Genomic DNA, 15810 nt, shown 5'->3' with positions numbered 1-15810 from the left:
GAAAAAACAAAGGGAACATCTGCAATACTTCCAACAATAAAGATAAATTTTTAAAAATGTCTGTTAAATGAAGAGATGAATAAATAGATGGATAAATAGATGATTAATAGGAGATACATGGGTGATCTTTTTACTGTGGACTACATAGTTAAGATACTATAACTAGTGCTTGTTCTAATACAAAGCTGAATTGAATATTGATTTTCTAAGGCAGGTTTTTAATGCAAAATGAAGACTTTTCAATGTCTATATTTATGGCAGGTTATATGTGAAGTATTTTTAAAATAGGAATATGATTGAGTTGGCTTAGTTTCATATGTGTAATTAGTTTCTACTCTCAAATATGTCAAATTATTCAGTGATTGCCAAGATCACACTTAGTAACATGCCCTATAGTAAAGATTAAGAACTCTTACAACATTCATTCCTCTAGAGCCAACGTGTATGGCAGTGCAAAGTTAAATTCCATGTGCGCATCCAGGAAGAGAATGGCATAAGGGCAATGCTAATTACTTCAGAACCCAACCACGGATGTATAAATACACCCTAGCTGAGAGCTTACATATATGAAAATTTGAAAGTTTTGACCTTTACTAATCTGAAAGTTTTAGCTAAAAGGAAACTCTCAGAAATCTTGTAGAGACTTGTAAAAGCAAACGAACTATTAAAAGTGACCAGTGTACTTATATCTGGTAGGAATATACCACTTTTAATGAACTAAGCACAGACATATTTAGAAGTTTCTACAAGACAGTTCGGAGAGATAGTAGTACAAACACTTCATTTCGGTAACAAATTCTCTACAAATCCCACAGAAGAGTCTTGCTTTGTACAGTCTTGTCCTGTGTGCTAATCTACATGTCTAGATTCCTGACCATCAAGAACTTGCTGGTAGTTTTAGAGGCTGAGAGGCAATTAGGAAGGAAAAGAATTTGTGTTGTGGGTGTTTTAAAATGAAACAAAATTAAAACAAACTTTCTCTTTCTTAAGAGTCACTTATATTTAGTAGCAAGAAACAATTTTTAAAACCACTTGTTCATCATATGAAAGTATCATCAACACGGGAATTGCCATTCAGAGTGATAATGAAGATTCTGTTTTCACACAATGGGAGTTATTTTTGTATTCTTCCCTCAGCTGCTTGCTGTTTCTGGCAGTTCACATAGTCAGTAAAGTTAATGTTGGATATTGAATCTTATTATTGCTTTTAGAATCAAGTCCATAAAGAGACAAATGACATAAAGATAAGAAAATATCGGTCCTTGCTCAGAAAACGGGAAACAATGACTTCTCCAATAAAATTTTTAGAAAATCTTAAAGGCAATTTGATTATTTAAAGTGCTCCTTGTTATCCAATCCAACTTTTCTCTGATCTTATATAAACTTTTCAAAAACATAGTAAAATGCCCATTAATAATTTTTAAAATTGATTTCAGAGAGTGGAAGGGAGAGTTTTATTTTTAAAATATATTTTTATTGATTTCAGCGAGGAAGGGAAAGGGAGAGAGAGAGAGAAATATCAATGATGAGAGAGAATCATTGATTGGCTGCTACCTGCATGCCCCGCAGTGGGAATCCAACCTGCAAACTGGGCATGTGCCCTGACCTGGAATCCAACTGTGACATCCTGAGCCACACCAACCAAACTATCCATTAATAATTTGTCAGCCCTAACCGGTTTGGCTCAGTGGATAGAGCGTCAGCCTGCGGACTGAAAGGTCCCAGGTTCGATTCTGGTCAAGGGCATGTACCTTGATTGCGGGCACATCCCCAGTAGGAGGTGTGCAGGAGGCCAGCTGATTGATGTTTCCCTCTCATCGATGTTTCTAATTCTCTATCCTTCTCCCTTCCTTTCTGTAAAAAATCAATAAAATATATTAAAAAAGTAATTTAAGTCATAAAATCACCTCAAACTAAATCCAAAGGAAATATTTTTATTTATTTCAGAGAGGAAGGTAGAGAGATAGAAACATCAATGATGAGAGAGAATAATTGATCAGCTGCTTCCTGCATGCCCCTCATGGGATATCAAGCCCACAACCCCAGGCATGTGTCCTGACCGGGAATGGAATCATAACCGCCTCATTCATAGGTCTGTGTTCAACCACTGAGCAACACCAGCTGGGCAATAATTCAATTTTCAAAGGTGTTACTAGCAATAGGAATTGCGATTTTTGAAATAAGAACATCAAATTTTGCTTTACCAAATGCCCCTTAAATTCTACAATGAATATGCTCAGCTTCAAAACAACACTACCTCTATTATTATGATTTTTTAAAGAGGGGCATTTTCTTTTGAAATTTGTTTTTAAGAAAGTTTAAACGACTTTCACAATTTAGCCTCACTACAATAAAGAACTACTTTCCTTTGGAGCCAAAGTCATGTTACTTGAATTTTTATTCACTTTATTCAGGAAACTTGGCTCGCAATGGCTAATGTCTGTTTCTAAAAACGAAATCCAACTTTAAATCATGATTTTTCCATCAATCTGAGATATCCAAAAAATGCACCATGGAATTTTGAAGAAATTAACATAAAAGATACGTCCCAAAATGATTTTAGCATTGAGAAAACCATTGAAATGATTCCCCACATTCCAAAACACCTGCCTTAATGAGGTCAATCTTTATTAGAAAATCCTTAATCTGATACATTTGAAAAATAGCTGCATTATGTAATAGTCACAAACTCACTTAAATTACTGCCTTTCCTTTGATAAACTTACTCTGAACATTTTAAAATCCAAATTCTTTACTTTGGTCTAGAATACCAGATCACTGGGCCTGGCCACAGCGTCCTTCTCTGACCTCCACTAACTTCCTCTGTGCCAGATACAATGGCCATCTTCAAAACCACATCAAACACACTGCTTTCTCTCAACAGAAGTTCTCAAAGCTTGATTTCGTACTATACACAGGTCATTAATCAGCTGTCACCATGTTATCCACCTAAATACCTGTGCCTCATTATCTATCTTTATTTTCTTCTTATTGCCACATGAAATTACACTATTTATTTGTTTCTTTGCCTCCTCCACAGGAATGTAAGGCCCATGAGGGAAAGGAATTTATGTTTCATTTGCCACTAACTTCACAGTGCCCCAAAGAGTAAACAGCATACAGTACTATAAATGCTTGAGAGACGTCAAATACTAGTGATGATCATTATATTTAACCAGTGCCTACCCATGGTCTGCAACAATTCTCTCTTCCATGAAACCACCTTAAATGTCAAAAGAGTCAAGTCTCATGGGAGAAGAGATCTCAGGTGCCAGAGAAGAATATAGAGATGATATATAAAATTTTGTCTCAAGTTAGCTTTTAGGCTAGCTTTTGTGCAGCACATAAGAAAAATTACTTATTCATCAAGCGTTTTGAGGCTTTAAAAATAAATGTTTTATGCTAACTAGTGATACAATGATATTAAACATTGCCAATATTTATTATTAAGGTAATACATAACTAATTTGGTGAAAAAACATAATAGGTCATATTCTATTTCTCTTAATTTTGGTTTAAAAAAATACTGGTTTATAATCCTTGGAGCAACTCACAAAGGTTTGTAGGGGAAAAAAAAACCTATCTTGAAGCTAACTAATAACTGTATGGTGTTTAAAATCTGGAACCTCAAAAGCTTTCAACATATTTTTTTTAAAAAATTGGTTGTGTTTACTTAGTTAAGTTCAGAAAACAGAGATGAATGAAAATACCTATAAATTGGTTTAGTGGTGCAATTTTTCTTAGAAATAGAAATATTCTTCATAGCATCTTTTAAACAATTTCACAACTATATGATATACAATAGCATTATAACTGGGTTAACAAGTTAAAACATTGACAAACTTCTTTATGACAAATGTGCTCCAGGTAGAATCATTGATTAGGACTATAAAGTGCAGAATAAAACTGACTTTTTAACACAACTAGGGTTCTGTTCAGAAGTATAGGTTATCTAAATAGACAAAATTATGAATTTTGTGAATATAGTCTTATTGATGAATAAATAGTTTAAAAATAAAAAAATATAAGACAAATTTGTTTTAGCTTTACTGGTGGTGATAAATAGTGAAAAATAATTGTTTTTAGTTGCTCCTTTTATCAATTTTCTTATCTATAAAAACTTTATGAAATTTTTTTTGTCAAAAATTCTACTTAAAATCATTATTGCATTATATTAGTATATGTTGTAGTATGTAGAATCAATTGTGCCCATCCTTATGAGTGCTTTTCAATTCTGGAGAAAAATGTGTTCTACCTAACAGTATGAACAGTGCATGAATTTGTGTTGCTTACTTACCTATAATTTCCTTAAAGGCAGACATATTGAACATATGCAGCATCTGGCATATATTTGTTATGTTGTAAACAGTAAAAAAAAAAAGTAAATATATGCCTATCATGTTATTACAGAGAGTAAAATGCCTTTAAGAGAAAATGCTCCTGTAGAGGAATTGATTACAAAAACAATTTTATATTATGTCTGGAAAAGGAAAATAATGAGAATAGAATGTTAAAAATGTTCATAATCACTTACATTTTGTATAAAAGAAGATCAAACTTTTTATTTTGTTTTAGTGTGAATTTTCTCAGCAAGATAAAGCAGTGAACCAATGCAAACCAGTTAACCTCTTATAAAGAGCCAGAGTTAGTCATAAATAAGACACATAGAAATGAGGCATCACTTTGTGACGTGAAGACAATGGATCGCTGTTGAAAAGCCTCTTACTTGTAAAAAAAAAAAAAAAGTAGAAGAAGAAGAGGGATGACAATCACGGGAGAGACAAGAGGAAACTCTTAAAGACTAAACCGTGGTCTCTACCTGGTACTATATGGGTACATATCCTGCTAATTCAGATGGTGCTTTTCCAATAGACTTGATCCCCATCTTCATGAATTAGTTCCTACTTCAACAAACCAGGACATGACAGACCATTTTCTAAGAGAAGTGACTAATATTATGTCCATCACCAGCCTCAGTCATGGCAAGGAAGAACAGTCATTTTGTAGGCATCTACTTCCTGTAACAAAGGTTATAAATGGACATAGGCAACTATTTCTCATTTTTTCCTCTTTATATATTGTATTTTTTCTATCTGTCATTGTGACTACCTACCTTGCTCTGTCCCTTCAACTTCTGACAATGTCCTAATTCTTAATTAATTTACTGAATTTAATCCTCTAGTTTGCCCCTCTCTGGATTGTTTTTGGTTTGCCTCCACAATCTCTAACTCATTGCTATATTCACCATCTTCCTCATTCAACCCTTTCAATACCCTGTGTAAGTAAGCAGGACTTAATGAATATTTCCCAATATTAGATCAAACTGTTAACGATCAGCTAGAAAACACACCTAATATAAAATGTGAAACTCAAAGGTAATACCTGTTTAAGGCCTTATTCACTCCTGCTTTTTATGTTCATGGTATCTTTGGGTGGTTAACCTCTCAAATGAATCTGTCCCATCAAGGTATGCTTATGCCAATTGGCTATGCCATCTAACACCTGATCCCCACCACATGGGTGCCTGACCCAAAAGTACCATTCCTAACCTGGCTAGTGGCTTATTATGGGTTTTGGCTCAAGAGATATGGCCCCCAAGTTGATAGTGATTTACTTTTCTTTTTTTAATGTATCTTTATTGTTGATTTCCCCTTTCCCTTCCCCTCCACTAACTCCCTCCCCCCTACCTACCTCTCTCCCTGCAGGCCTAAGTAGAAATAGATTTATGGATATAAGTAACTCATATTAATGATTGAGCATTTGAAAGAACATTCACTAAATCCTGTGTTGAAGTTTATGGAGCTCAAGTTCAACTGGGACCTGCTCTAGTTTCAGGGAGGCCCTTCCCTGTTGTTTAGATTTTCTGGAGATTCTGTACTCTCTACCTGTCCACATGCATCTTTCCCCCAAATCCTCTTTTAACTTATCTGAGCTGATGGGGCTTCTGCCTCTTTCCAGCAAACAAGCCTTAATAAAACATTTCTGAAATGAGGATTCATCGTATATTGAAGACCTCACTGTGCATTTAATTGGAAAAGAATATTTAAATTAACAAAACTCCTGGTTGTGATAGCCATGAATATCAAGCCAAGTTCATGATAATAACTTGTTCTGGACTTTGTGGCAGTAAATCAACATATCGTTTTCTTAATTACACTATTGTCCAATGAATCCGAACTACCACCTTTAAACTATCTAGTCTATGTGCATGTTCCCTAGGCTTTATTTTTCACTTTGATCATAAATGTCCGTTGAATTGCTCTGAACATAAATGGATCATCCATGGTACCATATGAACAGCTGCACTTCCCTCACAAACCATGATGAACAAGAAAACTTCAGAATCTAGACAGTATTGGCTGTCACCAGCATTTGTCCAGAGGTAATATTTCACGGGCTCTGAGTCAGTCACTTTCTAAAGGTGACTCCCTGCTCTTTGGTCTCTAATGAAAATGTTCGGCTTGTATTTACTAGTAGCTTCTAGTATATTCTTCAGTTTGATATCATGTGTCACTTCCTTTTCTGGCCTAGTTTCCACTTGAATGTCAACTCTTCCATTTCCATAGTTTTGATGTGATGTGCAACTTGGGGCAAAAGACATTCGGTCTGGCAGGAATGGCACTGAGGTCTTTTCTCAGACAAGACTAGCACTTACTGCCCTCATCACTAGGGACATGGATTTAGCAATCTCCTACTTACTGAATAAACTATGAGAAAAATGTCTGTTGACCGAATTGGTAAATAAATTGTGGTACTCAGCAATACAAATGAATCGTCCATTGATACATGTAACAACACAGATAAATATAAAAAAGAGTTTGCTGTACTAAGGGAACCAATGCCAATGTTTCCATTAATATGAAAGTCTAGATCAGGTAAAACAAATCTACGGTCAGATATATAAAAATTGCCTTTGGTAATGATGGAGAAAAGGGGACTGGAAATTATTGAATATGGCATGAGAATACACCGTGGAATAAAGGAATGTTTTATATCTTGATGAGTGTAGGTTAACTATGAATGTATATTTGTCAAAATTAATAAAATAGTATATGTAAAATCTGTGCATTTTGTTGAATTTAAGTTGCATCTCAATAATGCAAGAGCAAATTGCAACAAAAATAATCTATGTTAATAAATCTGCTGCCATGGCTGGTTTGGCTCAGTGGATAGAGCGTTGGTCTGAAGATTGAAGGGTCCTGGGTTCGATTCTGGTCTCTCTGAAATCAATAAAAATATATTTATAAAAACTAAAAATAAATAAAAATAAATAAATTCTGCTGTTTTATTCAGTTTGCAAAACAATATGTCTAGCCCATTTGCCAGAATAGGAAAGTGTCAATCATTCTTATTTGAAAAAAATAATATTTTACCAGATGTTTTTCAGGAGATACATCCTTTACATAATTTTTTGCAGTAATATATATCATAAGGAATATATATATATGTACATATATATATATATAGCAGAACTCTCTTTTCTTAAACTTTATATTATTATGTGTTCATTATTAAATCATCAATTTTGTAGTTATTACAATGGCTTATCCAGTCAATAAGCATACTATATCTGATTTACATTTCGTTTGGAAACTTCTTTAAAGGCTTTTCTTTAAGAAAAGAAAGAATTTGATCGTAGAAGTTTTCATACTGAGAGATTTATTGAGACAGAATAGGCTACAAAATAATATTTTAATTTAGAAGACTGAGACTTTTTTAAACCAGTCACTTCAAAGTTAGACCCTTTTCTTGCTTCAAAGCAGTGTTAATAAGGGATGTATCAAAGCAGGTGGGGAGCAGTATTAGGCATGTTTTCAAATGGCTTCTTTAATCCCTGCATATGACTTACTTCAGCTGTTGAAAGAATTATCACAGTACTAACCTATAACTCAATAGGCATTTCTATTGGAAGTCTTCATCTAGGCTTTTAAAAAAATAACGAATTATCATTTCTCTTTTCCTGTTTGCATGCAACAAATCACTAATTATATGTGGGTGACTGGTCATGATGGAAACTAGTCACATGATATAATAATAAAGTATTTATATCATCACAAGGCAAAAATAGCTTTTAAAACTGCTTTATTGTTCAATAACAATTGAAAATGGGGCTGTGTATTGCTCTCTAGCACATCCATGCATGACATCAGTCTTTAGATTATTAGCAGCATATATCATTAGCCCTTACGATGGTGATATTACAGTTGTCCAAATGCCAAAATGAGATTGGCAATACAAACATATTTTTCTAACAGACTGAGCCCAGTAAGACCTTTAGGCTTTTTATAAATTTCAGTAAAAAAAGCCCTAACTGTGTTTATTCAAATCTTTTAGTCAATGGTTCTTTTCTGGGCATTTTTACATTTAGGTGAAAAATCTTTTAATTTGACCTGTATGACAGAGAGGGCAAGTGATGTGACTACTGGAGATTCATGCTTATCCTTGCCAGTGTTAACTGACATCTGTATATAAAAATAGTACAAAAGTGACCAGTTTCTCTTGTCTCCCTTCTATAAACACTCAGAGAAATATCTTAACCCCAATTTTAGAAATTATGTTGTATTATTAGCATCTGCATTTTGGATTTTCCTCAGTTAGACTTTTATACTTTTACTAGAGGCCTGGTGCATGGATTCATGCACCGGTGGGGTCCCTTAGCCTGGCCTGCACCCTCTCACAATCTGGGACCCCTCAGGGGATGTCAGAGAGCCAGTTTCGGCCCCATCCCCGCAGGGCAGGCCGAGGGACCCCACTGGTGTACAAATCCATGCACTAGGCCTCTAGTGTGCTATAAGATCTTTGGTTAATCTTCCCCCCATCCCCTTTCCCTCTGAGCTTCATCAGTCTGTTCCATATTTCCATGCCTGTGGTTTCTGCACCTGTGTTGAGCATCTGCCCCCTGGTGGTGTGCACCATGGCTACTGGCTGGTCAGCTGGTAGGCCTGTCACTTAGGCTTTTATATATATAAATACTTTTTGAGGTCAGTGTCAGTATCATTTTAATATTATTTTAATCCAATATCTCTCAGTTCTCTTCCTTTCCTGGCCTCACTTAAAGTCTATGTATGAGATTATGAAACAATCTAAATACTTTTAATTTAATACAGCATCTATTAAAATGTGGAGGCACAGTGGAGTTCCATGTGCTGGGGGATTCTTAGGCTGCCTTGGGGTATGTGGAGGGAGATGCTGTGGATGGTCTCTGGATCAACAAAAGCTCCGTGTCTTATCTTTCTCATATGGAGAGTATCCAGTGATATTTCAGCTAAAAAGCATTTCCACTAATGAAATTTATTTGAAACCACTGCTGTAAACAATAGAGCAGGGGTTCTTAAAGTTTGGGGAATTGTAATTTAATTCTCAAAGTTATCATGCGTATCCCTTGTATTAGTTTCTTCTGGCTGCTCTAGCAATTTATTACAAACTCGGTGCCTAAAAAGAGACAAATTTATTTTCTTACGATTCTAGAGGCCAGAAATCCAAAGTTATGTTCACAGGGCTAAAGTTAAGATAACAGCAGGGCTGTTTCCCTCTGGTAGGGCAGATTCCATTCTTTGCTTTTCCCCACTACTGGTGGCTGCTGGCATTCCTTGGCTGATGTCTTATCATTCCAATTTCTGCCTCCCTGTTCACACTGCCTTCTCCTCTTATGTGTCATATATCACTCTGTGCTCTTACAATGGCATTAGTGACTACATTTAGAATCCATTGGGGTAACCCAGTATAATCTTCCCATTTTAGGTTCCTTAACTTAAACCATATCTGCAAATTCCTTTTTGCTATTTATTTAAATTCACAAATTTTAGGGATTAAAATGCAGATATCTTTAGGGGCTATTATTCAGCCTACCATATTCTACCAATGCTAATTAATTTTCTTAAACACAAACAGGAATACAATTAGGAAGTGAAAAGGGGTTGCTGAAGGTAAAGGCAGCAGTAAAAATAGAAATAGTGATAATTGTAACAACAATCGTAATAGCTGTTCCAATAGCAGCAATGGTAGTAGTATAACTGATATAGCCTGCCACCATTATTGAGCACCTATAAAATGCCATGCTCCTTACAAACTCCTTAAACATGTATGTCATTTAATCTTCAACATAGTCCTAGGATAAAGGTACTGTATTATTATCCCCATTGTCCAGGTAAGGAAACTGAGGCTGCGGCCATTAAATAGGTTTCATAAAATCACACTCGTAGAGGTTAACAGAGCCTAACTTTAAAATAAAAAAATACAGGCTCTTGAAATCCAGGCAATGAATTGCATCCTTCTGACACATCGCAGCGATAATAGCTTGTCTCCTAGGGTAATCTCGACTCTATTATTTTTAATTGTGAAAGGGAAATTTGACAGCTTTGGTATATTAAAAAGAGAACTTTTTGAATGATGTCTTCAAAAACAAAATAAAAAGCAATAAATAGGCCATGAGAAACTACTTTCCTCCAAATTAAGAATTAATAATTTTTATATTAAAAAAACTACAAATTAAGAAGAGGAAAAACAAATGACCATTAAAAAGTCATCCTACACAACTGAAACTTTATATCCTTTGATTAGCAACTCCCTATTTCTCTCTCCCCGGACCCCTGTCAAGCACCATTCTATTTTCTGTTTCTGTAATTTTGGTTATTCTAAGTATCTCACATAAGTGAATCATACAGTATTTGTCTTTTTGTGACTAGCTGAACGAGTGTTGGTGAAGTTGTAAAGAAACTGAAAACCTCAAACATTGCTGACTGATGGAAATGTATAATGGTGTAGCTGCTTTAGAAAAACGTTGGGCAACTCCTCAAAAAGTAAAACATAGACTTCTGATATGATGTGGTATATTTTCAAGGTCAACACAACCTTAAGAATATATTAAGAACCACTAATTATACACTTTTAAAGTATGGCATTGTGGTATATGAACTACGTAAGCACCTTAGTCTTCCAAAGATTCACATTCAAGCTGAAAATGATGTCCCCATATCTTTTAATTATAAAATATTTAATTATATAGAAAAGTTAAAAAAAACAGTTTAAAATAAATACCATATATCCTTCACTAGATTCAACAATGACTATATTTTATTTTGGCTGAACCAAAACAAGAGGAAGATAAAAGGAATAAGATAACAAGAAAGAGGGGAAATGTTGACCATATGACAGCGGTTCTCAACCTGTGGGTCGCAACCCCGTTGGCAGTTGAACGACCGTTTCACAGGGGTCACCTAAGACCATTCTGCATATCAGATATTTACATTACGATTCATAACAGTAGCAACATTACAGTTATGAAGTAGCAACAAAAATAATTTTATGGTTGGGTCACAACATGAGGAACTATATTTAAAGGGCCAGAAGGTTGAGAACCACTGCCATATGCTTTCCTGTGTATGGCAGCAGTAGGAATCTATTGTAAAGAATGGGAGAAGCACATTTAATGCTGGGAGAGAACTAACAATAGTTTTGCATGTTCTTGCTGCTGAGCCCATCATGTGCATTTCTGGCAGTGCGTTGGTAGAGAGAGCCCAGTAATATGGTCTCGTCTTGTATAGTTAGAAGTAGCATGTGTGAATAGTCAGAAAGGCCTGAGTTTGAGATCCAACTCTGCTTTATGGTGTGTCTATGAGTAATCACTTACATGTTTCCATTTCTGTAAAATGGGAAGAAACATGCCTGACTTGAATGTTTTCCCTGAGGATTCAGAATGATATATATAAGTGTCCAGCACAGTGCCTGGGATATAGTAGTGTGATTTGGAATATCCACAACAAATACTAAAAGGAAAGATGACATTGAGAAGGACAACTGTGTACCTTTTAGTGAAGTCATATCTAAAACAAGTAGGACTGATTTAAAGTCAAGTTTAAGAATCAACTCAGATTCCCTCTCCTTTGATGCCTTAGCCATCAGTCTGATCAGATGACTTTAGGACAGATCTGGTGAAGGAATAGCCTGTATCAGAGCCAGCAGGAGCCAGACCCAGCCGCAGATGTTTCTTGCTGAAGGACAATCCAAAAGGGCACTATCAGGCAAGGGGTGCCAAGTCCCCTTTCTGGCCAGTCTAACAGAAAAAGAGGAAAAGACAGCTTGGTGACAGAAGGACCCAGGTGCCACTTTGTGTGAATGTGAGGGGGTGGTGGTGCCTAAAAAGCCACCTGAGTCCTCAGGCCTCCTTGCCCTGACCCTGTGGCTGGAGTAGCCATGTTTCCAGGACAAAAGCTGATGAAAGAGAAAGCGTGAGGGAGACCATGCGCCTGGGAATAATCGAGAACAAAATTCAGTGCCAAGTGAGACACGTGTAGCTGTTTGAGAATTGTTTTGTCCCTTAAAAATCAAACTTGGGTTTATTTAAACCGAAATGTATATTTACCTAAATGTCACTCATCTTTCTGAAAAACAAAGCTGGGTTGTCAAACTAAGATCTTGATTGCTCAAAGGTGTGACTTTTAGGATGTTTTATTAGTTTTTGTAAAGTGGTAAAATGTTAAACTAATAGATAAACACAACATTGCGTATAAAATAAGCAAAAACCCCACCATGAGAGTCCACACCAGGGAACATATATTCTTGTTCCTAACTTTCCTGTAAAACCCACTGATGATGACAACTTGGATGAAAATCTCACTTTAAGAAAATATTCGTTACATAAATTTGTTCTTCCAAAATCAGTATCATCCATGCTGCCAACTATAATGTATAAATCCCAAGTGGCTAAAAAGACTTCTGTTTAGCTGCCTTTCCTATTTCCACTTGCTTCCACAGAAATTTCAGGCAGATCACATCCTTTTGTATGAGTAAAACTCAGAAATTTTGAAACCAGGGCAGTAGTTATTATTTTGCAGTTGTCTTATGCTTTTAGGCTCCAAAAAGATGCTTTTAAGATGCATCAAGTTATTTAGAGAAGCATTATTTGTCACCTCCACATAGGTAGCTTTAATTATGATATAAGCATACTTGAAGATTTTATATGAATTGGTGAAAATGCTTTTAAGGTTACCCTTCATGAAACATTCATTGTGCAACTCAGAAAATATGCTACAATGTCAAAATTGTATGCAAACTTCCTCATATTGCATATCTTAGTAAATTTTATGTTGTTCTTTTGGCAACTACAATATTACTTAAGTATTGTGCCTTGTGAAATAGATGTATATGTTCTCACCTGAACAGGGTCAGAAATGAGTTTCCAGGTAAAACATTCTGAGACAAAGTGTTCTACTAACCAAGCTATTTTTCTCAGATTTCATTAAGCATCTAAAGAAGTCACTGAACTCTTTAGACGAAGGAAAACCTCTAAGCGTAGACTTTGTTACAAAGATAATTTGTATAAGCTGTTTGCAGATTTTAAGTGCTTATTCTTTTATTGAAATATTTTTGAAGGGACATATGTACAAAAATAGATCATGAAGCACTAAAATAATTTAATTTTGAATCATTAAAAGATGGACCCCCTCCCCAAGTGGATCCTAATGCCTAATGCTTTTCCTTCCTTCCACTAAACAGTTCTGAACTCACCCTCCTGTCATGTCCTAGTTCAGTGTACAACATAATCTGCTTAATCCAAGGCTTCTTTCCATAAGTAAAAGTGACACCAACTTTGCAGATACTGACTTTGAGGATTAAAGAGAAAATTTCACTTTATTCTTGGATTTTTCAAGTAGTAAACACAGGCTTAGTCAATACAAGAAACCTCTAAATTTTTTAAAAAATAAACTTGACTGCAAATATACCAACCTAGTTGAAAAAAAGCAACAAGGCATAGAGGCTTGTTACTTGAGATAAGAAATACAACATTCCCTCTTTTCAGTTCCCTGGTAAAAGATCTTATTTTTGGCGGTTTCATTAGTCCATTTCTTATTTTTCCCCAATTTCACTTTTCCTCTTTTCAGTGCTAAGTCTTAATATTCCTTTTCCATTGAAGTCTAAGGAGGCTGCACAGGGGTTACTGCAACTGTTCCCCCAATGCAATGTTCAACATTTCCTCTCCTCTCACATCTCAGACAAAGGCTCTGCTGGTATATTTCTGTGAACCTTCAAGATCCTTTCCAGTAAAAATCAATTACAGAGCTCCATGCCAACTTCACAAAGCTTTATAGGTTTTTTAATATGACTGTTTGCATTAAACATTATTTTATATTAGTTTCAGGTGTACAGATTGTGGTTAGATAATCATCTACTTTACAAAGTGGTCCTATAGGGTTTTATTTTGTTACATGAATGATATAAATTTTAAAAAAAATTGAGCTTTGTTGCTGTGCTAATCCTCTTGTTCATCTTTAAACATCACAGTAAAAGCTTTCCCCACAAGGTGCATGGGTTACCTGAAAATCATTGCTTCCTTTAGTTTATTGTTTCCATTTTTACAAAAGATCTTAACAAACTGGTCAACTTGGTTTAAGTCTCTTCATTTTTCTAGAACTCAGTACTTCAATTCTAAAGTAGAAATAAATTAAACTTTACCTTATCATAAGAGAAAAGATACTAGATTGAAATTATAGCCCATCATAATGTGTGAGGAGAAATGCTGGGGGGGATTATTTCTTGTACTGGGTGACAGGGCTCTTTAAATTCAGTCCCTGAAAGTTTAAGGCCCATCAAATCCAGTTACCGAATTCAAAAGTCCCCCTAACTCTAAAACCAATGTAACGAACTTTTTGACCATTATAACTCAATTATAGACCATGCATGTCCACAACTCAGATAACAGGAAAATGGTGGAAGTCATGTTGTTCTTGTCTTTACCCATTCTAACCAATCAAGGGAAGCCATGAAATTTTTTCATGAGTTACAAACAGACAGGCATCAATTACTTTTACAGGGAAATTGAATTGTTTCTTATAGTTTCTTTATAAAATATTTATTTAGCATGACTAATTGCTGACTGAAAATCCTTCTATGAAAAAGCAGTTGCTTATCCTGGAATGCACAGGGAATAAAGCCAGTAGTTTATATTTTGTCCATTTCTTTTACTTATAGGTTAAGTGGTTATTTGCTTATTTAACAAGGCTAATGTTACTAAGATTAAATATGCTTCCCCTTTGGGGAATTATTGTTTTACAAAGAAATATCAAAGAAATTTAAATGTGGTCTCAATTAAATGCATTGGCCCAGATTCCAGGGCTGAACTGAATTTCTCAAGTCAGAGTTTAAATGCTTTAATCTTCCCATGATGCTTATTGTTCTGTAGGAGAATGGACTAGGAGAAACTCCAACTCTGGTGGACTTTAAGGATGTGGTAATAACTCCAAATAGTCATCATAAGAGACAATGGTTTGAGGTGCAAAAGGAATTAGACTTACATTGCTTCAATATGCAAAGGTCAGAGAACTTTGCACAGGTTCCTCTAAGAGAAACATCCCAAAGGAATTATTATTATCCTATATAATAAAAAGTTAATATGCAAATGGTCATCATGCCCTCAGGCTCTCATGCCTTAACAGCTCAGACACTCATCACTGGGGAGAGAGGAATGAGGACCAGCCAGGCTGCAGCACAGGAGAAGGACAAGCTGCCCGCCCCATGGTATGGCGCCTGGGGCTGCGGCCTGGGGAAAGCCGCCCACCCATGGTCCCCTGCAGCTGTAGCTAGCCCAGGCAAAGCAGGACCAGGTCCTGGGTGCCTACGGCTAGCCAGAGGGTGGTAAGCCTGGGTTCTGGGAGAAGGACAAGCTGTGGAGGAGGGAATCCTGGGCCCCGGGTGCAGGGCGAGGCAGAGACAGTTAGGGGTGATCAGGTCGGTAGGGGAGAAGTTAGGGGCAATCAGGCAGGCAGGCAGGTGAGCAGTTAGGAGCCAGCAGTCCCATATGTGAGAGGCAGTCAG

The sequence above is a fragment of the Myotis davidii genome, unplaced genomic scaffold (assembly GCF_000327345.1).
Source record: "Myotis davidii unplaced genomic scaffold, ASM32734v1 scaffold228, whole genome shotgun sequence".
Classification (NCBI taxonomy): Eukaryota; Metazoa; Chordata; class Mammalia; order Chiroptera; family Vespertilionidae; genus Myotis; species Myotis davidii.
The sequence above is the reverse complement of the archived record's forward strand: the minus strand, read 5'-3'. Positions refer to the sequence as shown.